Here is a 27994-nt window from a genome sequence, read left to right on the forward strand (position 1 = left end):
TCTACAGAGCAGGCTTAGATTATGCCAATTTTGTTGGCTACATCCAGTGCATCATAGTCTAGAGCTAGACGCAAATATACATTCTTCTCGCCGTCCGGTGATCAGGGTGTTGACCTTGGCAATATCAATATCATAAAGCTTCTTTACAGCCTGTTTGATCTGGTGCTTGTTAGCCTTGACATCCACAATGAAGACCAGCGTGTTGTTATCTTCAATCTTCTTCATGGCAGACTCCGTGGTAAGAGGGAACTTAATAATCGCATAATGGTCAAGTTTGTTCCTACGAGGAGCACTCTTCCTGGGATACTTCGGTTGCCTTCTTAAACTCAAGGTCCTCGGCCTCCTGAAAGTGGGGCTGTCCTAATTTTCTTCTTCTTGTGACTGTGTACCCCCTTAAGAACAGCCTTTTTAGCTTTCAAAGCCTTGGACTGTGCTTCAGTTTTAACAGGGACAGCTTCCTTCTTGGCCTTCGGTGTCTACATTGATGGGCACTATCTAGATGATCTGCTGTCCGTATTTATCACTTGGTACATTTTTGTATGCTTCCAAATAACTGTAAATTATCTTACATGTACATAAATATACACATGAAAGGTGTTTTCACCAAGCACATTTGGTGCAAATTCGAAACTTCACTATGTCTACTTAGATGGATCTTGAAATCGAACTGAGGCCTCAATTAATCAATCCGGCAATATCTCAATGACTCCAAAGTGGATTGTGACCCACAGTAATGGCAACGTTTAGTAAATCTGCCAACCTTGAAGGTTTATTAACAAAATAGTAATGTTACAGTTTCAAATCAAACCGGTTTAGTCACCTGAATATGGCATATATGAAAATAATCCAAGCAGATCAAAAAGCAAATGGAAACTCAAGGTATTAAAGACAGACTATGCAGATTTCAGCCGATTCTGTATCCCTAAAGGAAATCCTTAATGCAAAATTAAGGTTGAGGTCAAATTTGGGGATTTCACAAGCAAAAGGTGCCAGCAAACATATTATTGAAGATATAATCAAATGAAGGTTCCAATAAAAAAAAGGGAGAAATGTGTTTGCTGTAGAAAGTAACACTATGAGCAGAAATATAAACAGCTTTGGATCTCAAGGGAGGAAATGGAACGTCCACCTGCAGAGGTAGACAGAAGCAAATCTAACTAAGGTCTGCGTCACACAATTAGAACATGAAATCAAATCTAAAAGATACATTAAAAAGGTTGTGACAGAGTAAGAGCCAATCAAATCTGAACATTCACTGTAAGTTTGGTATCAGCCCCTTTCACACGAATCAGGCAACAAGCAGCTTCAGTCCCGCAACCTTCAGAGATACCAGACATAGGGAGGACTTCTTCTCCTCTGACACCTTTCTTCCATAGGTGCATAGAGCTACCAACCAAATAATTAAGTTGCAAAAAACCGCTGTCACATATAATTCTTAGTAATGACATTTCAGAATAACAAGATCATGGATGCTCTTTGTGCTTCATACAAGAGAAAGATTATGCACAGTAAGCAAGAATACAATATTTCATTAACCACATGGCTGCTGGGCGTTTCCCCCCCTTTGCTGGAAATGCACTGATGCCATATATTCATGACGAGCTCAGCTCGTCATCAGCACACGACACCTTTGGGTGATGACGAGCTGAGCTCGTCATCAGCATCGAAAGGGTTAAAATGGAGTAGATCATCTGAGGCCTACCACGGCTCATGCTAAATTAATGTGAACAAATGCTAATTTCAGCTAAACAAATGCATACAATTTCTCTATATAGTTAGTCCAAATATCACATGTATATATGCAAGCAATGCTTATAAGTGTTATACATTACAATGAGTCCAGCAAGGAAGAGAGGGCTCAAAAGAGTCTTGGGCCTTACAAATAAACACCGGAAACCTGTGACAAAATTGTGCACAGTTTATGGCTGAAAATGGCTTTGTGACTTGGGTCCACTATGATGAAGATAGCATTTGTATTCTGGATCTAGTGGGCCTAAGAATTTGAGTCCCCTGTTGTGGTAACTCCTTCACCAGTATCTTCCCCCTGAATAAGCCAGTGGTAGCTGCTCCAGAGAGGTGATTCCAGGTTTTTAAATCTACGATGTTATGGAATTGTGATTAAGTAGGATATTAGCAATGACACTGATGAAGCGGACTTCAGAAATAAGTTAAGAATTTGTTCGCAGATTTAAACCTCCATAATTTATAATACATTAACGAGTGTTGCATGTTTTTGTATTAATTCAACCTAGAATAATATGCACCCTCACCAACATGTGGGTCTAATAATATGTGCTCTTGTCGCATTTGTCACTACGTTTAAATAATATATTAACTTTGTCTTTTGTTTTGTCAAACATTAACTGCGGCTGTTTAAAATAATAGCATGTGCATTTTCTTAAATGTGCTCTTGTTTATGTCGTGTCATTCATGTAACAGTGTTTTGTTTGTCTTTTGTGCATAAAGCTAGGTAACAAACTAATGGGTTAACATTAGTGAAGGGGGTGGGTAACAGAATAATTATCATTACTTGAATTAATTGATGTCTTGTGTTTCCTTGCATACTAGAGTCTTGCTAAAAGAGGCCTGTGGCCTATTTCTAAAATGGATATCCGAAGTCCTGTCGAGTTGGGCCTTGCACAGCAGAGAATGAAAGAAAACATTTTCTTCATAATTCTTTGAAAAACAAAATCGCGGAAGCTGAGCTGTGCTGAATGTGGAGATAATCATTGTATAACTTTCAGTGCCAAGGACAGGACATAGCGGCGGAAAAGCTTGGGCAGAGGAAGCAACGAACTGTTCCATTAAATGTTGCAAGCCTCGGAAGAGCTTGTGACACACGTAGACAAAAGACAATGCCGCTCTTAAGGAATATGGTTTTTGCAATGTGAAAGGCGAATGACTTCATGGACTGACATTTCTCGACCAATCACGCTTCGGGTTGGTCTTCTTTTTGTATCCTTTTAGTTAGTTTTAGATAGAGAAAAGGTGTAAAAATTGCCCCTTTGGAAAGAGCTCTGTTGGCTCGTTCCTGTGCTCCAGAGATGCTGTCGGAATTTTGACTCACGTAAGATCTTTTCGAACTTATGTTTTTCCCTTTAGGTTACTTTAGACAAGTTAGGGAAATAGGGTTTAGGGAATGAGTTCTTTAATGTTTTAAGCATTTCTCATGCTGATTTGAACTGACAGTCTAATGTGCCTTTCTAATAAAATAATGCTGCTTGATAAAATGCTAATAAAGAATTAAATTCTTAAATGCACTTTGTTCGTTTAATAAAGTTAATAAAATAGATTTTGAAATGACAAGCTGGTCTTGTTTGTTTCGTTTGAGTTACCATTAGTTAATCCATTGCCTATGATCTTGACTTAATTAAATGTTTATATAAGGGTATGATTAATTAGGTCATATGATTCAGTTGGTCATTCATGTCTCAGTCATCTATGGGCCTAGTGATAGATTTATGAATAATGGTGAGTATTGTGGTGTAGAGTAGTACATATGAGACTGAATTTCCTTTGGCCTGCTGGATCAAATCTCTGGTAGCAGAGTTCGGTTACTATGGTAACTGACATGGTAATTACATAGGATACATGTTTAACACATGTTAAGTTTGCCTAGTTGTTATATGTTGTCGAAAGGTTTTTTCCAGCAGTGAGGAAAATACTATGTGCCGGCAGAGTAGTGTGACATGTGAAGTTACACAGTTCATTTGTTCTGTTTTCAAGATAGTGGTACTGAAATATCACTAAGTGTTGTGGACGTCCAACACAAGTTTAGGGATTTTTAGGTATGACAGGTTGTATGTATAGTGAGGTTTGCCTATGAAATTGTAGCTCTGAGTATAGGGACTAAGAGCCCGTTTTAAAACTCGTTGTGAAAAGAGTAGTAGGATTTTTCCGAGCTTGTATGAAGGGTAAGGTGGCGTAGTCTATTCTTACTGGCGTTTGTGGATTTCTATTGGTTGGTTAGAGTCATGCCAAAGATTTCATGTATACATGAATAGGTTTTCCCGTATGAATGCGTAAAACTGTTTTTGTGAAAATAGCGTTGTCTATTTCACGAGAGTGAAATCTTGAATGTCTGGTAAAACTATCACTTTGTTTAGCGAAACAGACAAATGGTTTGTTTTTCCGTAGTTATTAACTGAAATCCATTGAAAAGGATTGTTTTAAAATGGCGCTGTGAAAATATTTTGTAAAGGAGGGGTGAGTTTACGGAGTGACACTGACACGCGCATCTTCACTGCAGCGGCAGTATACGTCACAGGGTTCACGCTACGATTGGTTAACATACGTCACAGCAAGCGCGCTGATTGGTTCATGTGACCGAAACGAGCTGTTAGCTGTTTGGTCCTTTTTGAAAACAGGATTCTCATTGGTTGAGCAAGGTAGTGACGTGGCTTAACCTGATTGGCTTGTTGGTGAGTTTCGCGCACGGATTGGCTAGAGTAGCGGAACAACAAGGAAATACTTACGATGTTTTCTAAATTAAATGGAATAGGTTTAAAACATGAGATATTATTGGAATGAAGAAGAAAAGAAGCCTTCATGGTTTCAGAAAATTAAAAATGTATTCAATCCTGACAAGAAAATTGAAGCGCGTGGTGGAAAATTAATTAATAAGTACAAAACACCTGCAGCATGGAAGGAGAATATGGTTATCATACGGTTCTCTGGTTTGAAAATTGGATGCAATATACCAAAGATGATGGTGTTTTAGCCTGGCCAGAAGATGGATCGTTTAATGTTAAAGTTTTAAGAAACTTAAGAGATAAAATGATGGCTCTTTCACCAAGACCCAGACCCACTCAATTTGAAGCTTTAGTTGATTGGGAAATTGAAATGATGGAACTCGAACGAGAAAATTGGGGAACATCAAGAGGTCCAAAATTAGATATAAATAGGGAAACCCATCAGGATAGAGTGCGTCGTTGGAGAAAAGGATGCATGATGGTTTGTACCCGGTTATAGAAATGGTTGTTGAAACATCAGGTCAAAAGAATTCCCGGAAAAAAGGTCATCTTGATGAAGAATTAGATGATGCAGTTTTAGAAGAAATTTTTGCTAATCCACCACTTTATCAGCCAAGCTGTTCAGAGTCTACCCCGAGAAGTTTTTCAAGAATTTCTCCTAGTGCACCTCCTAGAGAGATTGATGAAAATTCACCCAGATATTTGAGATTACCTGAAAGGGCAAGATCAAGAAGTAAATCAAATACTCCAAGAGAAAGCAGAAATTATCCAGAGGTTTCAGATTCGAGAAATAATTTCTCGAAAAATGACAAAAAAGCAGAGCTACCTGAAAATATACCAAACATTTCAGAATATTTAAAAGCGAAGGGAAAATTAATTCAGCAATTAACAAAAGGCATGGAAGCAGTAACAGTACCAGTTACAATTGGTCCTGTTGTACCAGTTTTTGAGCAAGGTGAAAACAGACATTCAGTCTTAACGAATCCATTAAATGCAGAAATTCAAAAAGTGGCTGAAATTTTTTATTCTGAATTAACAGAAATTCACCGAGATAAAACAATGCCAAATTTAACTTTAAATCAAAGTTTGTCAAATGGTGCCACACCATCAGCTGCAGATTCTGATTCTGGTTCTTTAGAAAAGACCGCAAATAGAACAGACTTAACACAAATTTCTCAACAAGTTCCTGAGTCTAAACAACTTGATGTTGCAAAATTAAAAGCAGATTTAGAAGAATTAATTATTGGCACAATTGGTACTGACTGTTTGAAGCAATATCAGGATGATGAACTGTTGTTTATTTGCAAGAGCATTCAGTGGAAAACTAAAAATAAATATGAACAATTTGAAGAAGTGGCTGCTGAATTAGAAATAGATTTGAGTCATCAGAAACAATTGCAAAAACATTACAGAGTAGATTTTTCTGAGAAGGATATTGAGAATTTAAATACCACAGGCAGGATAACCCATGTAAAAGAATTAGTTGTGTTTCTAAAAAGATTAGGTGAATTAAGTAAATGGAGAGTTAAATGGACAAAGAAAAGAGAAGAAGAAAAGAGAGAAAGAGGAGAAGTTTTTGGTGAATTTCCTATGAGGGAAATATCTGGTGGAGGTTATGTTCATGTTCCATGGACAAGACAGGACAGGCATAAAGCAAAAGTTGCACTGTGCTTACAGACCAGAAGTATCAGGTGTTGTAGAGCAGATTAATGGCACAATAAAAAACAGAAATTCTAAGATGTGCCTAGCTACAGGAATAAAGTGGACAGACGCACTTCCACTTGTTTTGATGTCTTTGAGGAGCACACCAGATAAAAAGACAGGTCTTAGCCCTCATGATATACTCATGGGAAGAGTAATGAGACAGGCTTTTGTTCCAGTTGGAAAATTGTTGACAATAAATGATAGTGCAATTATGGATTATTGTAAGCAGTTGTCTGATGTGGTAACTTCTGTATTCCATCAGGTGGGAACAGATGTGATTTCAAAAGAAAAGGAGCAGGCTCATGATCTATTGCCAGGAGACTGGGTCAGAACAAAGGTTCATCGGAGGAGGAACTGTTTAGTACCCAGGTGGCAAAAAGCAAGACAGGTGATACTAGTCACAACAAATGCTGTTAAATGTAAGGGTCTGAAGAGGTGGGTGCATGCAAGTCACACCATTCGCGTACCACCTCCTGATAACCCTGATGAAGATAGTGATGACACTACAACTGATTCAGACTCAGAAGAAGAACCTGAAGATCGACAGGAAAGTCAACATCTGGAAGATTCTGATGTGGATCAACCATCAAATGAAAAAGATCTAGAAATTGTCGTTGTTGATTCAGAAAATGATGAAAATATTCTAGAAAAAAGAACTGAAAAAGAAACTGTGTCAGAAGAGATTCAAGATCAAGAAAGTATTGAAAAGCAGATTAGAAGCTCTGAAAGCAGGACCGGAAATTCTGGAACTGGAAAGTTAGAAGTAATTCCAGAAGAGGAGGACAAATTGCCAAGTACCAGCTACAGAGATGTTGTTCCTAATGGAGTGAAGCTGCCGAGTAAAGAAGTTCCTAGATACAGTATTGAAATCTCTGAAACTGACTCATATGAAAGTGATGAAGAGTCTGAAATAAGAAAATTCAGAAAAAGGGCTTGGAAAGCTGAATGTAATGAAATTGAGCTTAAGAAGAAACTCTTGAGAAAAGGTGATGTCTGGCCAAAAGAAGACTTGAGGTTCAAGTTGGTGAAAAAATCAAAAGAGCAGATTAATGAGATATCTAGTCAAAAGAGTGAATCAGACAAAAAAGAACAAGTTGGAAAGAAAATTGAAGTAATTAGCAGAAAGAGCAAAAGACCATTGAAGCCAAATCAGAAGTACAAGTCTCCAGAGTGGGCCTACATAATTATCCCACCAGTAGTTGAGGTTAGTGGTAGTAGTCAGGAAGATTTGGAAGAAAATAGTGACAATGATTTGGTTTAATTTTCCTTAGGTTGAGGTTTATTTTTGGCATAAGGCTGAAGAAATTGTGTTAGGTGACACAAGGTCGAAGAAATTGTGTTAGCTGGAAACACTTTTATGGACGCAAGGTTGAAGAAAAGCTGTTAGAGGGTTACTAAAAAAAAATTAAAAGGGGAGGTATTATTTTAATTATTACTACTAATTTAAAATTTGTATTTAAAATTTTTGTTCTAAGTAAAAAGAAGTAAAAAAAAAAAAGAATGCCTAATACTGACAATTTAAGGTGTGCTATCCTCAGGAGATGTAAAATGTCTTCCATTTGTGTGATTCTAATCATTCTAGTTTGGTTAATCTTAGCAGTCATCTTTCCTCCTGGCATAGACAAAGAGGATTATAAGGTAAACATGACGAGTAAAGCTGAATCTAAACAAGCTGTTCGTAATGTTGCAGGCAAAACTAACAGGATTTTTGAGCATAAACCAGAGATTCACCTGGACAGATCTGTTGGTGATTTTTCTACTAATTCCATCTCGAGACTCTTGACAGAGTATGTTAGAGTCATGGATGTCAAAGATTGTTATGTGTGCGTTTGGCTTCCTACTTCGGTTTCTGAAGGGGTCAAGTATAATATGCTTCCTCTTACTTATGGAATAACATGTAGTGTTATATCTAGCTTGTTCTATCAGACAGGTCGCCTAGAGTACTATTACTCAGATTTTGATTAAATATTTGCTAACTTGAAGGTTGTACATAGTCTTAACAAAGTCAGACCTGCCAAACAGATGAGGGAATTCTTTCTGGTAACTAATGAACTCACCTATGAGTATGCTTACAAAAATAATTTAAGCTGCAAAATGAGAGATGAAGAAAGATCTTTTCTCAAGTTGGGTGAGGAAAGGAGGGCGATTTATAAAAGAAATGAGATGCTGAAACAGACTAAATCCAAGTTTTGGCAGCTCGAGGATGAGAAGCTTAATGGTGAAAATAGATTTGCTGCTATTCACATAGATGATCCAGTTAGTGGAAAATTCTGCATTAGAAGAGACAACACGCTTTACGACAATTATTTTGTTGGTGCAAGCCAGTGTGAGGACACTTATCGAATTGTAGGGGGTTGGGGATTTAAAGGTGGTAAGGACCCAATTTTCCTAGGAATTTATTTCGTCTGTGGGAACAAGGCATATTTCAGTCTCCCGGACCACTGGTATGGTACATGTTACCTTGGTCTAGTCTTTCCTAAAATTCTCCATGTGGACAGAAATGGGGAAGGTTCATTTGAAATTGGCAAACACCTGAATAGGTACAAGAGAGAAAGCTTCTCTGAGATCATGGGAGATATATTTGGTGCAATAATTGCTATGGTGGGAATAACTCTGAATACAATCAAAATCAGAAAGATTTCTACAATTGTTGACAGGTTGTCCACTGATACAGCAAGTGGTTTCCAATTAGTCAATACTGAGCTCATTGCCACCAGAAGCATGGTTATGCAGAACAGGCTTGCTTTAGACATTCTCCTAGCAAAAGAAGGAGGAGTCTGTGGGATTTTGCATGTTCAGCATTGCTGCACGTATATCCCAGATAAAAGTCAGAACATAGAATTACTGATAAAGAATATCACTGAATTTCACTCAGAAATAGAACCCATGGAAAGTGACAATTTCTTAGAACGTTTGGCTAAAAGATTTGGGGCAATCAGGGAATGGTTTGCTGAAATTGGCAGTTCAATCATTGGCAAAGCGCTTTATCCTATAATAATCATTGTTATAGTGTCACTTTTGTTAAAAATCAGTTGCATGATTCACAAGAGAAAGAAGCATGTGAGGGAAAAGAAGAGGATTTACAAACTCAGAAAAGCTCAGGAGAAGGAGATAGAAATGGAAGAAGTTCGCAGGGCTCAATATGAGAGCTCTAGACAAACTGATGAAACAGGAGTTTAGATTTACTAACACAGAGAGAGATCATTATATGACATTTCTAAAAGTAAAATGTTGGATAAAATTTGGGGTTTTGTTTGGTGATTTAGAAATCACCAGATGAGGGAGTTTATGAAGCGGACTTCAGAAATAAGTTTAGAATTTGTTCGCAGATTTAAACCCCCATAATTTATAATACATTAACTAGTGTTGCATGTTTTTGTATTAATTCAACCTAGAATAATATGCACCCGCACGAACATGTGGGTCTAATAATATGTGCTCTTGTCGCATTTGTCACTACGTTTAAATAATATATTAACTTTGTTTTGTCAAACATTAACTGCGGCTGTTTAAAATAATAGCATGTGCATTTTCTTAAATGTGCTCTTGTTTATGTCGTGTCATTCATGTAACAGTGTTTTGTTTGTCTTTTGTGCATAAAGCAAGGTAACATAAACTAATGGGTTAACATTAGTGAAGGGGGCGGGTAACAGAATAATTATCATTACTTGAATTAATTGATGTCTTGTGTTTCCTTGCATACTAGAGTCTTGCTAAAAGAGGTCTGTGGCCTATTTCTAAAATGGATGTCCGAAGTCCTGTCGAGTTGGGCCTTGCACAGCAGAGAATGAAAGAAAACATTTTCTTCATAATTCTTTGAAAAACAAAATGTGGAAGCTGAGCTGTGCTGAATGTGGAGATAATCATTGTATAACTTTCAATGTCAAGGACAGGACATAGCGGCGGAAAAGCTTGGGCAGAGGAAGCAACGAACTGTTCCATTAAATGTTGCAAGCCTCAGAAGAGCTTGTGACACACGTAGACGAAAGACAATGCCGCTCTTAAGGAATATGGTTTTTGCAATGTGAAAGGCGAATTACCATTAGATAATCCATTGCCTATGATCTTGACTTAATTAAATGTTTATATAAGTGTATGATTAATTAGGTCATATGATTCAGTTGGTCAATTCATGTCTCAGTCATCTATGGGCCTAGTGATAGATTTATGAATAATGGTGAGTATTGTGGTGTAGAGTAGTACATATGAGACTGAATTTCCTTTGGCCCGCTGGATCAACACCTATGGATGAACCTATGAAAAATCTAGCTGGAGGAGTTGCAGAAAAAAGGTAAAATCTAAATAGTGGTGTGTTCATCAATGCATAGACTTGTCAATATTCAGTACTTCTTTCAGGGCATGTCACAATGTAACTCATGGATTATATTTACTGAAAGAAATTGGGGTACTGGTTCAGGGAGGTGAACACCCTACTCAAGCAGGAACCACAATCCTTTGTTAGGGTGAAGTCGCAAGCAAACCCTAAATTATCCTGTGCTCAACCCTCGGGTAGCTTGGCACACAGCAGTCAAACGTAACTCAGAAGGCTTGTGTAAAGTGTGCAAACCTTCATACAGTAGCACATGAAAACTCACCTCAAAAGGATCCCACACCAGATTAGAAAAATAGAGTTTTTTACAATAAACTAAACAAGACCAAAATGACACATATTCGATCAGTAAAACCAAAGATATGCTACTTTAAAGATTTTAAACTCACCCAATTTTATTACTTACATTGCACCTACCTGACCCCCCTCCGACTATCGCATTTTGACCCGGCACTGGCATCGACATGCCCTCGATGTGGAGCGGAGCCAGCCCATTTCGCACACATGACCTGGGACTGCCCTCATCTCCGCCCTTACTGGATGGTGATCCTGGAAATGTTGCGAAACGCGACAAGACTTCCAGATGAGATGTAGTCAAAATTTGCCACTCAGGGATTGGTGTTGGCGAGGCACTTAATTGTTATAAATTGGACGCATTCTGAGACTCCTCATCCAACTAAATGGAAGGCAGATATGTGTGAATGGGGGATTGCTGAGGAACCCCGTCTGCGCTCTTTATGCATAGACAAAAATGCTAAACGAGACTTGGAGAAGGGTATTATGCTACAAAGCTTACAGGCGACTGACAACCGAGTGGGAACGCTTCAGACCTGCCCCAGATGGCAACCACCTCACTGCAGGGGCTGCCGTCAGACACTCCCCCGCTGTCAGATAGTGACTGTGGTTAATAGATGAGCAGACTGATTGGTGGAGTGGGGGTGGAAACTCAGGAGCAGAGCCTTTTTTCCCATTTGCATTTCCATAGGGTGGATCCATAGTGGGGAGCAACTGAGGTAGATGTGGATCCCATGCTTACTCACATTGGCTGAGTTGGCTCTCTGTTGCCTGGCACTGGCTATTTATTGGAGACCCTCACAACGTTGTCCCACCTGCCTAAAGCTAGTAGGGTCACACCTGTGGGGGGGCGAGGGGGATGGCTGCTAGCATATATACTGGCCTGTCTGAAGGTTATAAAAAAAAAAGGATGTCACTGTATTGTGCCGCTACCGCCAATGACTGCCAAAAGTTCTGTATTATTGTGTTTAAGTCAAAAATAGACCATAGAACCACGAGCTAACGCAGTACGTCTGAAATACAGTACTGTTCACTGGATATGTGCCTACGGACAAATACCTGGTGGTTTAATGGTGAGATTATCTGTGTTAACATGTAGGTTGTATTGTGTACTATGCATGTCATAATTACCTAAAGCGTTATACATGTAACACTACCCTTAGGGTGAGATGACGTGTACAATGAGGTTACTGTCCACCTTGGCCAGGCACACTAGATGTATGCTGTATACGTATATGCATAAATGTCCTCTATATCAAATGCTAATTAACAAATAGTTATAAAAAGAAGATTATAAGGAAAATTGTGCCAAAAACAACAAGCTCCAGCTGTGAGTATGTGGTTGCTCTGCACCGGGACAAAGTCACAAGTTCAGGCCGACCACAATGGAGCACAGTCTGGGCTACAGGGACCCAGATAGGCGCTGAATAAAAATACTATAAATGCTGGTTGACGAACGTTGTGAGGTCCCATGCTGAGGAATGTGACATGCAGCCGTGTCAATGCGTCATTTGAGAGGTGCTGCAAAGCTGCAATGCAAGGTCCTGCATCGTCGTCTAGGATCCTGTCAATGAGGGCTTGCAATGCAAACTCCTGCGCAGAGGATGTATCGCACAGTCGAGGTGATGCATCGGTTCCAAAGAGCTGAGAGGGTGCAATGCAAGAACCTGTGTCGTCGTCCGGGCTGCCTTCGATGAGATGTTTGTGATGCTAAAGTTTGTGTCATGAGAAATTCACAGAGGTGGCGGTAAAGATGCAGGCTGCAAGGTCGATGTGGAGTTCTTGCGCCGGGTGAAACCTTGCAGCAGAGGTGTTGTATTGGTTCTGCTCAAGATTGCACGTCAGTTCCACTAGGTCTACAGATGGGCGGGCAGAGCACCTTCAGGCCCACTTCCAAGGGTCCAGGACTGGGGTGGCACCACTTGGTAGGGCAGGACCCACAGATGGTAGAGCCCAGGTGCTGGGTTCAAGGTTGTTGGAGCTTTCTTTCCCTGAGGATCTAGTCAGGAGGCCAGCCAACGAGCCCCTTGTGCCACTCTGGGGTCCTGGCTTCAACAGATGAAGGTCCAGTCCTTCTCACCCAGGAAGGAGGGCGGCATGCAGCAGGTAGGCACAGTAAGCAGAAATCCAGCAAGGCCGTAGTCCAGCAGGGCAGCAGTCCAGAAGAGTGGCAGTCCTTTCAGCAGCACAGCAGCCCGTCTTCCTGGCAGAGTATCCACAGGTCCTGCGGTGTACTGAAAAGTTGGTGTCTGTGGTCCAATATTTATTCCCAGTTCTGCCTTTGAGGTTCTAGATGTCTACCATTGAAGTCCACAGTCATTCTGCCTTCCTTGCGCTGGCTCCAGACTAGCTACAGAGGGTATGCAGCCTTTTGTGTGGAGGCAGGCCACATCATATTCAAGTGTAGGTAGGCTTGTGGCTAGCTCTGACCAACCATCCTTTCAGTGATGGCCCATCCAAGCACACTTACGTTCTCTAATGTGTGTGGCTGTCTAGGAGGAATACCCAAAGCCCAACTGTCAGCTACACCCAGGCATATGACCCAGAGATAGGCCAACTTAAGTAAAAGTGGCATTTTCAAAATTGCAATTCAAAACTGGACTTTACTATAAAATATGACTTTTCATCACAATTCCAAAGACAGCAAACATAAACTGGTTACCTGTTCCCATTGGAAATTACAGTATATTAAATGGAATAGGCTACCTCCAATTTTATCCTATGGGAGAGGTAGGCCTTATAGTAGTGAAAAACAACTTTAGTTTTTCACTTCCAGGACATGTAAAACTTAAAAGTACATGTCCAACTTTTAACATACACTGCGCCCTGCCTTCTGGGCTCTCCAGGGCCTACCTTAGGTGTGACTTATATGGATTGAAAATGAAGGTTTGGTCCTGGCTGGAGGTTTAGTTTGCCAGGTCGAAATGGCAGTTCAAAACTGCACATACAGGCTGTAATGATAAGCTGGTGACATGTTTGAAAGGGCTACTTAAGTGGTCGACACAATCTGTGCTGCAGGCCCACTAGTAGCATTTAATTTACAGGCCCTGGGCACATGTGGTACCACTTGACAAGGGACTTATAGTGTAAATTAATTTTACCAATTGGGTATAAGCCAATGTTACTATCGTTTAAGGAGAGAGCACAAGCACTTCAGCACTGTTTAGCAGTGGTAAAGTGTGCCGAGTCCTAAGGCCAGCAAAACCGAGATCAGCAAAAATGGAGGAGGAAAGCAAAGGTTTGGGAGAAGACCACCCTAAGGCTGACAGGTTTACCATTTTCCCTTGCACTCTGCTGCTGGATGTGTGGTCTTTTGCAGCATACAGGTAATATATATTTTTCAATTGTAGTACGCTCAACAGGTGTCATTTGGTCCTTTTTTGTTATATGGTTCTAATGGGATGATTTCTAGAGCTTGCCACAGTCGAAAGGAAGCTACATGTCCCTGCTCTAGTGTATGTGGACATAACGTTATGTTTTGTTCAGTAGTAGAGAAATACATACATCAGATATATATTAAGGAAAAGCTTCTAGCACCTGATTATGAAGGTCAGTTAGCTAATGTCCCAATCTAGAGGGGATGTGCTATTGCTCTGCTTCCACAGTTAAGTACCAGCAGCTTGTGGAGGTAAATGTAGACAGTACCTATGTATATATTTTAACCAGGGGTTAGTTTATTTGTGTATAGTATAGTTTTAGTTAGGGGCATCTAGTATACACCTTATGTTCTTTGGTATGAGTGGTATGCTGCACTTTAATTGTGTGTACCAGAGGAGAGCAGGAGACCCGCCACAGGACCGTTACATTTGGTCTCTCCAAGGAGAAGTGGCCACCCACGGTTTTGTGTGGCTTGACTACATAATCACCAGAGTATGAAAACTCTGAAGCAGCCTACAGGGGATGTTGATAGAGCACATTTAGGGTAAAGCTGGCAGCTCGCTAGTCTGAGAGAATGGTAGATATAGTTGAGAGGGCCCCAAAAATGTTTTTTTAACGAGTACAGAGTCTGACCTGTCTTCACATAGAGGGGCATATTCTCAAGGGCTTATCGCCGAATCATCGGCACTTTAGCGCTGCAAAAGTGGTGATAGATTTATCACCCCTATTCACAAGCTGGTGCAAACTGTCGATATCGCCAGTTAACCAGTAATAGCTGCTGCAAAAAACATTGCCACAGATGAGAGTGACAACTAATGCTAATGATATGCAGAGTAAAGCGATTCCAAAGGGGATGATGGATGGAGCGTTGGAGCAAATCAAACACTCACCCTCAGTCAACTGATCTGGGTTTAATCCATCATCATTCTTTAGCTCACTCCACCACCCCAGTTGAGACATGGCCATATGCAAATCAGTCTGACCCTGTGCCTCCTGGGAACAGTCCAGCCCGAACTGACAAGCCATGTCTTTCCTGGACCGGGAACAAGCATCCTGGGACCGGTTTCTGGCTAATCAGCCGTCATCAGCCAGGCTAGCTTGAATCCAGTGGCAAAGTGAGTAAGGGACCCACGTCTGGGCAAATCCTGCCAACTTAGGGCAAACAAAGCGATACCAAAGGGGATGATGGATGGTGCGTTGGAGCAAATCAAACATTCACCCCAGTCAACTGATCTGGGTTTAATCCATCACCATCCTTTAGCTCACGCCGCCACCCCAGTTCAGACATGGCCATGTGCAAATAAGTCTGACCCTGTGCCTCATGGGAACAGTCCAGCCCGAACTGCTGAACTATGTCTTCCCTGGACCTGAAACAAGCATCCTGGGACCGGTTTCTGGATCATCAGCCATCATTAGCAAGGCTAGCTTGAATCCAGTAGCAAAGTGAGCAAGGGGCCCACGTCTGGCCATACCCTGCCAACTTAGGGCAAACAAAGCTGAGTCCAAACTGGAATTGCATGGTAAGCAAATAAAACAATGGATTTACGCCCAGATCTCTGTACTGAGGTGAATGTATGACATTGTTCTGCATTCTGTCCATCAATAGTTCTTTTTGCATTTGCCACCCTGAGTGGGATGGGTATGCTCAGACGTGAGTCCCGTGCTCTCCATGCCACTGGAATCAAGCTATCCTGGCTGAAGAGGGGTGAAACCCCAAAACCGGTCCTAAGATGCATTTTTCCAGTCCAGGGAGGGCCTTGCAGTTCGGGCTAGACTGTTCCCATAGTGCACAGGGTCAAGACTGATTTGCATATGGCTGGGTCCGAACTGGAATGGCATGGTGAGCAAAAAAGCGATGGATTTAGGCCCACATCTCTGTACTGGGGTGAATGTATGACATTGTTCTGCATTCTGTACATCAATAGTTCTTTTTGCATTTGTCACCCTGAGTGGGGCGGGTATGCTCAGACGTGAGTCCCGGGCTCTCCATGCCACTGGAATCAAGCTATCCTGACTGAAGAGGGGTGAAACCCCAAAACCGGTCCAAGGATGTGTCACGATTCAAGCCCGTTAGAGGGACTACATATCCCAGAATGCTTGCTGCAGTCCTTTCTCTCTGTTCATTTGTTTTGTCCATTTTCTATTTAGTCTTCTCCAGCGCCGGCCGCGGTGCTTGTCACCTGTGTTTGCTCGTACTTTGTTTGGACTGAGCCTTCTGTGAATCCGTGCATGTTTCTGTGGCTTGAAGTATTCCGGAGTTGGCCACAGGAGAATTATTGGAGCCGAGGTGAGAGCAGCGTTGGGGAGCCGCGCTGTTTCCGTGAGCCGCGCTGGAGCCGATGAGAGAAGCAGCGCTGGGGAGCCGCGCTGGAGCCGATGAGAGAAGCAGCGCTGGGGAGCAGCGCTGACACAGTGAGCAGTGTGGTGAGCTGGGGGTAACACGTTGTGCCCTGGATCAGGATTACAGTATCCAGAGTTTGCAACTTTAACTCTAAACGTTCTCCCGTTACCGTCATTCTTCAGTGTGTATTCTAGCGGGTTGCTAGTAAAGAAGAGTGTTTTGGAAACTCTTCTGGTTATTTTTGCAAGACTTAATTATTGACATAAGTTGTTTTTTGGCATTGGTACCTTGCTGAACATTTTTTGGAATTCTAATGAGCTGTTGAGTGGCTCGGATACAGAACTCTGTAACCATGGGTTTTTGAGTCTGGCATTTGGAACATTCTAAAGGAACCTTGATCTTATTATTTGGGAAACCAGCCTGTGGCATCGCAGAAGATTACTTTAGAAGCCTTTTGCTTCTTTCTGGATATAAGGGTCTTGGGCAGATCCTTTCTTCTTTTCTTTTACTTTATTTTTCCTATTTTGCCTTCTTTTTCCTATGCGAGAGTGGAAGCCTTATTGAGTAAGTGTCAGTCCTCCTATAAAATACAAAGAAAGGTAGAGTGTGGTAGGGTAAAGGGTAATTGTCTTGCTCTTGTATCCCTGTGCAGGTATCTATCTACAACCTCTATGTTTGGAGTTTTCTCCTGCTGTCAAGTCCTGTAGATGGTTTCTGGCTGCCACTTCTTTATATTTTATTTATCCACTTTTCCCCTTCCCTGGGTAGGGTCCTATATGCGAGTGTTGGTCTTACGCTCGCCTGTGGTACCGTGTCTAGGGAGGAAGGAAGTTAACTTCGGCCTCGCTCCTGCTGTACCGGATATCCAGGTTAGTCAGTCTGGCTGAACATGACAGGATGCTTGTTTTCAGTCCAGGGAGGGCCTTGCCTTGGAGTTCGGGCTGGACTGTTCCCATTCGGTGCAGGGTCAAGACTGATTTGCATATGGCTGGGTCCAAACTGAAATGGCATGGTGAGCAAAAAAACTATGGATTTAGGCCCAGATCTCTGTACTGGGGTGAATGTATGACATTGTTCTGCATTTTGTCCACCAATAGTTCTTTTTGCATTTGTCACCCCTGAGTGGGACGGATATGCCCAGACATGAGTCCTGTGCTCTCCATGCCACTGGAATCACATTATCCTGACTGAAGAGGGTTGAAACCCCAAAACCGTTCCTAGGATGCTTGTTTCCAGTCCAGGGAGGGCCTTGCAGTTCAGGCTGGACTGTTCCCATTGGGTGCAGGGTCAAGAGTGATTTGCATATGGGCGGGTCCAAACTGGAATGGCATGGTGAGCAAAAAAACAATGGATTTTGGCCCAGATCTCTGTACTGGGGTGAATGTGTGACATTGTTCTGCATTCTGTCCATCAATAGTTCTTTTTGCATTTGTCACCCCGAGTGGGACGGTTATGCTCAGATGTGTGTACCGTGCTCTCCATGCCACTCGAATCAAGCTAGCCTGGCTGAAGAGGGGTGAAACCCTGAAACCGGTCCAAGGATGCTTGTTTCCAGTCCAGGGAGGTCCTGGCCTGGCAGTTCAGGCTGGACTGTTCCCATAGGGCGCAGGGTCAAGACTGATTTGCATATGACTGAGGCTAAACTGGAAGGCTTGGTGAGCAAAAAAACAATGGATTTCGGCCCAGATCTCTGTACTGGGGTGAATGTATGACATTGTTCTGCATTCTGTCCATCGATAGTCCTTTTTGCAATGATATGCAGAGTAGGCGTTCCCATGCAAAAACACACAAAAACAGCACTTTGTAATATTCTCAGCAATCAACCAGATCGGTGATGCGATCCAAAAACAGGCAATAAGGCGCGTTAATAAAAGTGATTTAACACCTGCCTTCTACTGGTGTGAAGCAGGACAAAAACCTGCAGTATAAAAGAGAGACCAGTCCAGAGCCACATCTGAAGACCAACACATGTCATGGAGCTACTGATCATGCAGCTCGGACACCCAAGAGGGCCACACACCCCACCGCCAACACCCCAGGACCTCTCCCACCCCACGAACCCCCCGCCCAACAGACTACCACAGACTACCACAGAGGCAGCGCAGAACAAGACAGCGGACCTTCCGAAAATGCACCAGCCTTACAGACTTAACGCCAGAGGATGTCATTGCACACTACAGCCTCAAAAAGACAACCATCCTCCGCATCCTGACCCACATTGCCCACAGGCTGACAGTACCAATACAGCGGAGAACCAACATCCCTCCACAGACAAAGTTGCTGGCTGTGCGGCACCTATTGGCCTCTGGCATCTTCCAACCAACAACTACCAGAGTCAGGGGAGTCTCACAGCCAGCCCTATCAAAGATAGAGATGGAGATATATTAGTAATTAGTAATACATAAAACGACTGTCTGATGCGAGTATAGATAGGTAATTCTGTTTATAAATAGCAGTGTAAGTCCATCCTTTCATTAAGCCCTTTGGGTTGTAGGGTGCATAAATGGTCGATCCAGAAGATTTCTCTACGTAGTTATTGTCTATGCCATAAAGAGTTGCCACCTTTTCCAAAATACAAAATTTGAATTGGCTCACATTGTGTTTAGCGTCATTAAAGTGTACTGCTATCGTGGATTTTTCATTCCTCAGGCGAATGTTGCTTTTATGTTCTATTATTCTTGTCTTAATTTTTCTCTGCGTTTTTCCTACATATGAGAGGCCACATGGACATCTCAGCATGTAGATAACGTTAGAAGTGTCACATGTTCCTGTGACTTTCAATTTTATCAATGAACCTTTGGTCGGGTGGTTTATTGTGTTGCCTTTAATGATTGCAGAACAATTGCCACAATTGTGACATGGTAGGGTACCTTTATGCGCTGTGTTCTTGTTTTTTTGTTTCTTTGACCAATTCTTTAAAAAAAATTGTTCTTTCATAGGCAAAGATCGGTTGATTTTTGAATAAGCCTTTGAAATCTTAACACTAAACACAATGTGAGCCAATTAAAATTTTGTATTTTGGAAAAGGTAGCAACTCTTCCTGGCAGAGACAATAACAGCCATCTACTATGTAGAGAAATCTTCTGGATCGACCATTTATGCACCCTACAACCCAAAGGGCTTAATGAAAGGATGGACTTACACTGCTATTTATAAACTGAATTACCTATCTATACTCGCATCAGACAGTCGTTTTATGTATAACTAATATGCATGTCCAGCTCAAATAACCTGATATGATATATGTGCACATCTATCTCCATGAATATGCTATTTACGATCGTTTTGCTATGAATGCATTCACCTTACTTTTTAATGCATCCATTTATTTAAATTAATTTTCCTCTATTTCACCTATCCCCATTAACATTGTGAATTCCAGCCCCGACTTGAGAAAACCGTCCGTAGCTATGGTTACGTACATACACTACCCGTCAGTGTAATCCCTTTTTTATGTTTACTCCACTGCCGTACCACGTGAGCACCCTCGCGCACCATGTGACCAAGCGCCGTAACCATAGAGCTAAAAACCATAGAGCACGGCCGCATAGAGCGTTGCTCGCCGAGCATAGCGAGGAGAGAGCAACCGATCTACGGACTCGATAAGAAACAGCTAAATTATTTGGGTTAGTACCAGTCAGAGCACTATTGTATGTTTCGATTTACTGAGACATATTTATTTATATTTTTGCAGCTTACTTTGACACGCTGCATCACTCCAACTAAGGTCAGTGTACACTTCCGTGATTTATACATCCCACTTCGTACGTTTTCTTTAAGCACAAACCCTTATAGGAGGTTATAAAGGGCAAAATCAAACATCTGTTTTCATTACAAACAATGTTTACACTGTGATTTATTACTGTTGAATTTTATATGCAATCGTTGTTGTTTTCATCATGGTACCAATGACGACATATTATTATTGTTTCTAGATATAATGGAAGTCCCCTGAAGAAGGGCGATATGCTTGAAATGCATTGGGCAATACAATTATTTTGAAATATGATATACAATATTCTTGCAAAATACTTTTGAAAAATATGAATTTTGAAAATCTTCGCTATGAATAAATGAATTACCAATCATTGTATAACGTCTTACGAAAGTTTATGAAAAGTAGAAAGGAGTGCATGGATGGAATGCATCTTGTGATACAGGATCCATATCTCTATTCACAAAATGACATACAACATGCCAAACAACATGCTCACCTACCAGACACGACAACACAAGTAAGGGTGGTAACTGTGGCCAGCCATGTAGACAAACCATCCACGTCATGGTACCTCTGCCACACAATTGCTGAATGTGGGGAGAGGTGGGAACCAAGTCTGTGCTCAGTAGGCAAGTGACCCACGAATAAGAATGTACACAATTCCAAGTGTGGCGGTGATGTGCTGGACAGACTTCAGAAAGTAGAGCACAGACATGTCTATGTGGACATATACTTCTGGTGTGTGTGATGTTGTGGATAGTGGACACAACTGTGTTACCTCAGGCAGTGGGGAAGACCTTGGACATGTAGCTATGTCATCCCACCTTCTAAGTGTAAGCGGAGTAGGCTAGGCCAGCATACGACAGTCCAGCGTAGGAGTGGGAATAAATAGCCCTGGGCTCTGGGTGTGGTTCAATTCCGGTGTGGCCAACAAAGTAAATGCTGCGTGTGTCTCTGTGTCATATCCTGACCATAGGCCTACACACATGGCTGACCACCTTCAACAGACAATATCACAGTGTCGTTGACAGGCTTGTGGACATGCGCAGGCAGTCATGACAAGGGTTTGTCTTTGGAGTGCAAGTGATGCAACTGTGCTGCGTGTAAATAGGCTCAGGGGAGTAAGGAGCAGCTGTGAGGCAACGTAACACACATGGATGCCGCTCATTTGCCACAAGCAACACATGTCAAACATGAATCCCAAAGTTGCACACATCACACAATACTAAACTAATAAGCCTGCAAACACATAATACAGAACAACTGATTGCCACATATCTCTCTCCCCTGTCACAGGTGATCAAGGATATGCAGTCTGCCCGTGGATGATGACACCCCTCCGAGACACGAACACCCAGGCCCATAGCCAGTACAGTGCGGCCAACAAACGCACCAGGGGCGGTATTCACCTGTTACAACGCATTTTTTACAACGCACTACCACTACAACGCAGGCATTACAACGCATACCATTACAACGCATAGCGCTGGGGGGCGCTCTAGGATAAGAGGTAAGTTTAATTTACTATCCAACACCTTCCCTAGGGTCCACGGGGACTGGAGTTAGAATAGTAAATTATACTTACCACTATCCAGCACCCCAAAGCACTATGCGTTGTAGTGGTATGCGTTGTGAATACCGCGTTGTAATGGTATGCGGAGTAAAAGTATGCGTTGTAACGTCATACATCCACCAGGGGCACTGTGGAGTGCTCAATTGGTGTGTTATAGTCACGTTTCAGGTGCCTGGACATCACAGGTGGAATACTCCTGTACAGTCCGGAAATAGTGTGCAAGATGATCATTGCATGTTGTGTGTTGCACAACATATGTGTAAGCACCAATGCCCCTTGTATCCAAGTGCCAGATGCACTGGATGATGATGATGAAGATGAGGCAGGTGGAACACACCCCAGTGCAGCAGCAGCAGGAATAGCCAGAAGGAACACAATCATGAACAATTTCTTCATATGAGCATGTCACATTGTGACTGTCCTCAGCAATCACGGGACAGGACAAAATGACCACAGGCACCGCATGTGCACATAAATCCCTTCTAACACACATTCCCTGTATGCATGTCACTCCTCAGCATAAGCACATCACTCTGACAAGTGTGAGTGCAACATTTAGTGCTAACAATCTCACAAATGTCAATTAGATGGAGGGTGTATCACCTCTGTACAGAGAGCCTGTTTAGGTTGTCACATATTCAAAATGCCATTTCAGTGTGTCAAAGATAGTACGTAATCCCACTCAGCAGCGTATCACATGTGTCCAAATTCATGACATAAAGGCTGTCATTTGTGACCAAGAAAAGACAACAGGGCATCATTTGGGCTCAAATATGTACCACCATGATGCAGAGAGTTGCACCATGTGACTCAAGTCCCACAACATTAGCAACATGGACGTGAGGGGGAATGACTGCCCCAACATTCATCCATACTTTCATACTTGAATGATCATAGACATGACACATACTGTGTGAATTTGAATGTTTTATTCACACTCAGTGGAGTGTTGAAGCTGGAGCAGTATAGGGCCATGCAAACCCCACTTCACATTGTTGCCCAGTGGAGGGCCAGCCAGAGTCCTTTAGGGAATGACAAGTTCATCGGAAGAGGAAGAGTTCAGTACGCAGTCTGACTGCTGTGTCCTTGGTAACCAAACAGAATATGGCAGTCCATGTCGAGGTCCATGGTGAGTATCGCAGAGTGTATCGGGGGACAGTGGAAGGTGATGCTGCAGAGGGCAGAACCAAGCAGAAACGGGCCATTTGGCCATATGGCAGAGATAAATGCTACCGCTTCCTTCTTACCACTAAGGCAGAACCATCCTCATCTTCGTCCTCTGATGTTTCATGTGCCTCACAAGTGGGTAGTGTTATTTTGTCTGCATCACTGTGGGGCAGTTGCACATCAGGGACCGGAGGTGGAATGTCTGCCGCACTGTGTGGCACTGACACATCAGGGGGCGCAGATGTGGATGGAGTAGCAGCAGCAGCATTCATCTGTGCCAGGCCCTGTGGCAGCAATGCCATGATGAGGGTCTGCAGGGCATGGAAGAACCCAGCTACCGCTCGCTGGTGTGCAGCCGTGACAGCCATTCTTTCCGCCTGTGTCTGATCCATGTTCTCCATGATCCTCCGCCTGTGTCCCAACTACTGGCTGACCTTGCTGGAGCCACTCTGACTAGACAGATGTTCTTGTCTCAGGGTCAGGACTCCAGTGATGTTAGCCATGAATTGTTGGAGAGCATGGAGCAGACCGTGAGTGTCTGTTAGGGACTGTGAATGGTCCATGATGGGACTTAGACACCCAGGTATGACAGCTAGTTTGGATGCCATGAGGTCGAATCCCGCCCGCACCTGACCAACCATCTTCTCCTGGCACCCCAACACACGGCGTTGGAAGGCCATGTGTTGTTGGTGGGGGTCCTGGGAGACAGCCGTGGAGGTGGGTGCTTCCTGCTTTGTGGACTGTGCAGGGGGTGGGGTATCCTCATTGCTGCTGGGCTGCCCTGCTCCTGGACGTGGGGTGCAGGGGCTGTCCAAGAGCTGTTGGAGTGCGTCGGGGTCGATGGTGTGACGGTCCTCTTCGGTATCAGTGAAGAAATGTTCGGTCTGCTCTGCAGGAGGGTTCATTTTCCCTCTGCAATGTGAAGGTGAGATGCAGGTTAACATTGTGTTCACATGTATGTTGACGCATTGTGCAAGTTTACATCCAGACTGCATGACAACAGTACATTGTGACTGTTTGGGGGAGCTGCCTATGATGGATGTGTGTTTATACTTGTACATTATCAACTCACATTTCCCTGCTATGCCAAATGTGATTGGCCAGTTCCTACACACAAACAGCACCAGTGCGTCCTCTGTTCTGTTTCGAACGTGTTGCAGTTTGTACCACATTGTTGTCAATGTTGATGTACTCTGAATGTTATGGGCCCGATTCACAGAACTAACTTAACGCAAAATCCTAAACTTACTACCATTTTGGTATTCACAGAAGGCACTTACTCATCAATGAGTAAGCGCCTTCTGTGAATACCAAAATAAGTAAGTTACTCAAAATGAGTAAGTTACTCATAATGAGTGAGTTACTCATTTTGGTATTCACAGAAGGCACTTACTCATCAATGAGTAATTGCCTTCTGTGAATACAAAAATGAGTAAGTGCGTTCTGTGAATACCAAAATGAGTAAGTGCCTTCTGTGAATACCAAAATGGGTAAGGGCCTTCTGTGAATACCAAAATGGTATTAAGTTTAGGATTTTGTCTTTAGTTAGTTCTGTGAATCGGGCCCTATGTATGTCTGCTGCATTTTCAGAGAGTCGCCCCTGCAGCTCTGATTTTGCTGCCCCTTATCCCTTACAGGCAGTGTGCCTTTGACTTCTATGCTTATACAGTGCTGAGATGTTGCATACTTGGGTAAATTGGGCTCTTGGTGGGAGTTGGGAGTCTGGGCCATGGTTTGTCCACAGATTTGTGTTGACGTCAGGGATTGTTTGTGCACGTGGAGTGTGACCTGCTCCTTTATGGATTCGGTCCACACTCAGCCATCTCAGTGTTATGGCGTGCAACATGTCATGATATATTGACTGCAGCAATGCTATTCGCCATGCAGTGTCACTTGCATTGTCAGTGTTGCTCACAGACACGCAGCTTTGCTGGGTTTGGCACATGTGCATATATTGGTTGTGAGATTGGTCATGTGTGGGAAGGCCCCCCTATTGGCACATAGTTTTCAGGGGCCTACTTGCTGTTTCTAGGTGTGCTGCAGTGTGCCAAGGGGATCAGGGACATGATCCAGAGTCATTGTGGGTGTGCCCTGTGCTATACTTAATTGTGCATGTGGGTCATTGTGCCCATCTGACCCCGTCCCCCCAGTCCCTGGTCATTACTCACCCTGTTGCTGCTGTGTCAGGTTATGTTGTGCAGGTCCAGTCCCCAACTCCTGCCACCGTCTCCACACTGATGACTGTGGACATCATTTCCTCCATCTCATCCAGCTCCTCCTGTGGCACTGGACTCCCACCTCCAGTATGCATTGCTGCCTTCTGGTAGTTACAGAGTTACTGCTTCGTTTTGCGCTTCACATCATTCCAGTGACTCTTGTCCTCTTTTATTGTCCTCCTCAGCACTTCGACTACATTTACCTTGTCCACGATGGACTGCCATATTCCATTTTTTGTTGCCAATGACACAGTGGAGGTGATGAATAGTAGTTGATGGTGTTCTACCACCTCCGTTATCAGGATCTTGTTTTCCTGCGGACTGAACTGCATCTTCCTCTTCTTCTACTCATTGTCCTTCCCTGACCCTGAGGTCCCAGGCTGGTCCTCCGTGGGTCTTGTGGGGTTCTGGTTGTCCTCTGTACTTGCTCCGGCTACCTCCATTGTGCTTCGCAGTTGTTTTGGTTTTGTTTGTGTTTGTTTTTTCTGCTTCTATAGTGATTTTTCCCACCTGATGTGTGTGAATTGCAGGCCTGGCGCAGATTATCGCTAATTCTTTTATCGCGGTGGGCCCATCGCCACTTTTTTTTTCACGTTCGACTTTGGATTTTTATCGCCCTCACTGTGATTTTATCGCAGACATTCGATGCATTACAGGGTAACTATCGCATGTTACCGCCGTGTTGTGAATACAAAGTTAACACAGTGTTATTTTCCTGCGATAGACGGCGATATGAAAAATTGCATTAGCCTATTTTGGCAATGGTTATCGTACGTTCTTGAGAATATCCTCCATAGACTTCCATCACCCAGGTATGTTTTCCTCATGAGAGAGTGAAAGGAATCAGTTTGCTATGGTACCAAGGAAACTCTCACTAGGTTAAAGAAGTATAACCTTAACCAGGCACTGAGGAAGGAAGATTGTAGAAGTCAGTTAACATTTCTAATCACCAAAATGGAGCACTCTGTTTTACCTGAGCATTGGAAGTCTATCCGAAGAATGACAGGTTATCTCAGAGACTGAAGGCGAGGTGCTCTAGAAACAGACTACCTGGCTACGAATAGGGCTAGGGGCAATGTACATGCATGAAGGATAACAGCCAAGAAAGGGAGATACCCTTGCAGCCAAAAAGGGTTTAATTCTAAGATATTATTACATACCTGATATTGTCCTTTCAGGTTATAAGTCTGAAGGAATAGGATCTGGATTGGAGAACTCCATGGTTCGAAGATGATTGAGACTAAAGGAATGTATATCCACCTGAGCAGCTTTGGAATGAATAATGTAATGCCAGCCGTATGGGCCATGCTCTGTGAGTAAACTGCTATGATGGTATTGAGAGTGAATCTGTCCGCCCCACTCTCGGGCTAAGAAGCAGGTTACGGTGGAGCATTAGAAAGAAAGACACTGGGTGTGAGTCAGAAGCTACCAGCCAGACTCTTGCACCCCTCTGAAGGCACACACTCACATCATGGGGAAATGGTAACTCGTAACGCTAGTGCCAATGGTTGCATAAGCTTATAAAAGGATTACCATTGCTATTCCATGGGAAAGTAGGACTCCCTCTCTGTTAGACGGACAAGGACTATTCAAAGAAGGAGACTGGAGGCATTTGTACAACAATCAGGCTATATTAGTGCAGTAGTTTTAGCTCCAGGATTTATAGATTCATGCGTTCAGTCATAGGACTTAACATAAACATGCACGAGTTACAGTCTGTGAAAATGATTTGGATCATTACCGGACAGCAGCAGAGGACTTTCTGTTACATTAGGCCTGGCTCGAGTGGTTCTTATGCCTTCATTAAATGCGCTGGTGGGGGAAATGCACTGAAGGAACAGATAAATGACAAGTAGGCGCTGCATTCGTTTTTTGCCCAGTCGGCCATCCGTTTTAGGTCGAGCATTCAAGACCTCTTGTATATGCTTTAGTATATACTTATTTATTATTATATACTTATATGTGTATGTACTTATTGGGCTCTGAAGATCAGCCCTAGGACTTGTCTGCTTCCACTTAGGGACTTTTTTTCTGTTCAACTGCCTCTATTTAACTTTCTTGATAGAAAACGACCAGCAGAGGTCAGTAAAATACCTGAATCACTTTAGCATTCTCTAGATTCCAGTCCATAGAAATTGTCTTCCACAAGCACCAGTTGACAATAATATTTTTTTCAAATCTTGTATTTTTAGTGATATGACCACCGAAGGCCCTGGTTTTATATTAAAAACAGAACTTTGGACAATACAATTTCCCACTGAAAGGCAACATTTCTCTCCTTGTTTTCCCATACCTGGCGTGTCTCGCACTTTGGTGCTTACTTTCCCTCCATGTTAAAGAACAGTAGATGGCGGCCGGCTAGGAAGCTCGGTCGGGAGCTCCACACTTACAGATGAGATTGAGAAGCACGAATATTAAACCTATCCTAAAATAATGATATCGGCAATTGACAATAGTAATTGAGCAGCGACATACCTCAGGAGGAGGAGAAATACCGGGGAAAGGCATTTTTCGAGCCGCGGAACGGAACGGAACGGACACAGCTCCTGGCTCCTGGCGGAATTGACGGGGGTAGCGAGGTATTGACGCGGCCCGTCTCTGATCCTGGTTTCACATCAACCTTGACCCTGGGGATTCCGAGCTGGGCAGTGCAGATTAAACGCCACGACGGACGTCCCACACAGATGGGCAGCAGCCTCGGGGGCCCAGCGCAACTGCCGGAGAGCGCAGGGAAGAGTGAGCTTCCACTTCCGGGGCAAAGACGGCAGCGGTAGCAGCAGTAGCGGCACCAGCGCTAACAA

At 43.0% G+C, this 27994-nt stretch overlaps 1 pseudogene; it reads right to left on the minus strand.

Moving 5' to 3' along the window:
- On the minus strand, positions 1-27701 carry LOC147727458 (large ribosomal subunit protein uL23 pseudogene; annotated as a pseudogene).
- Between the last annotated feature and the right edge of the window lie 293 nt (positions 27702-27994).

This window comes from Lissotriton vulgaris, chromosome 3_1, assembly GCF_964263255.1.
Source record: "Lissotriton vulgaris chromosome 3_1, aLisVul1.2, whole genome shotgun sequence".
NCBI lineage: Eukaryota > Metazoa > Chordata > Amphibia > Caudata > Salamandridae > Lissotriton > Lissotriton vulgaris.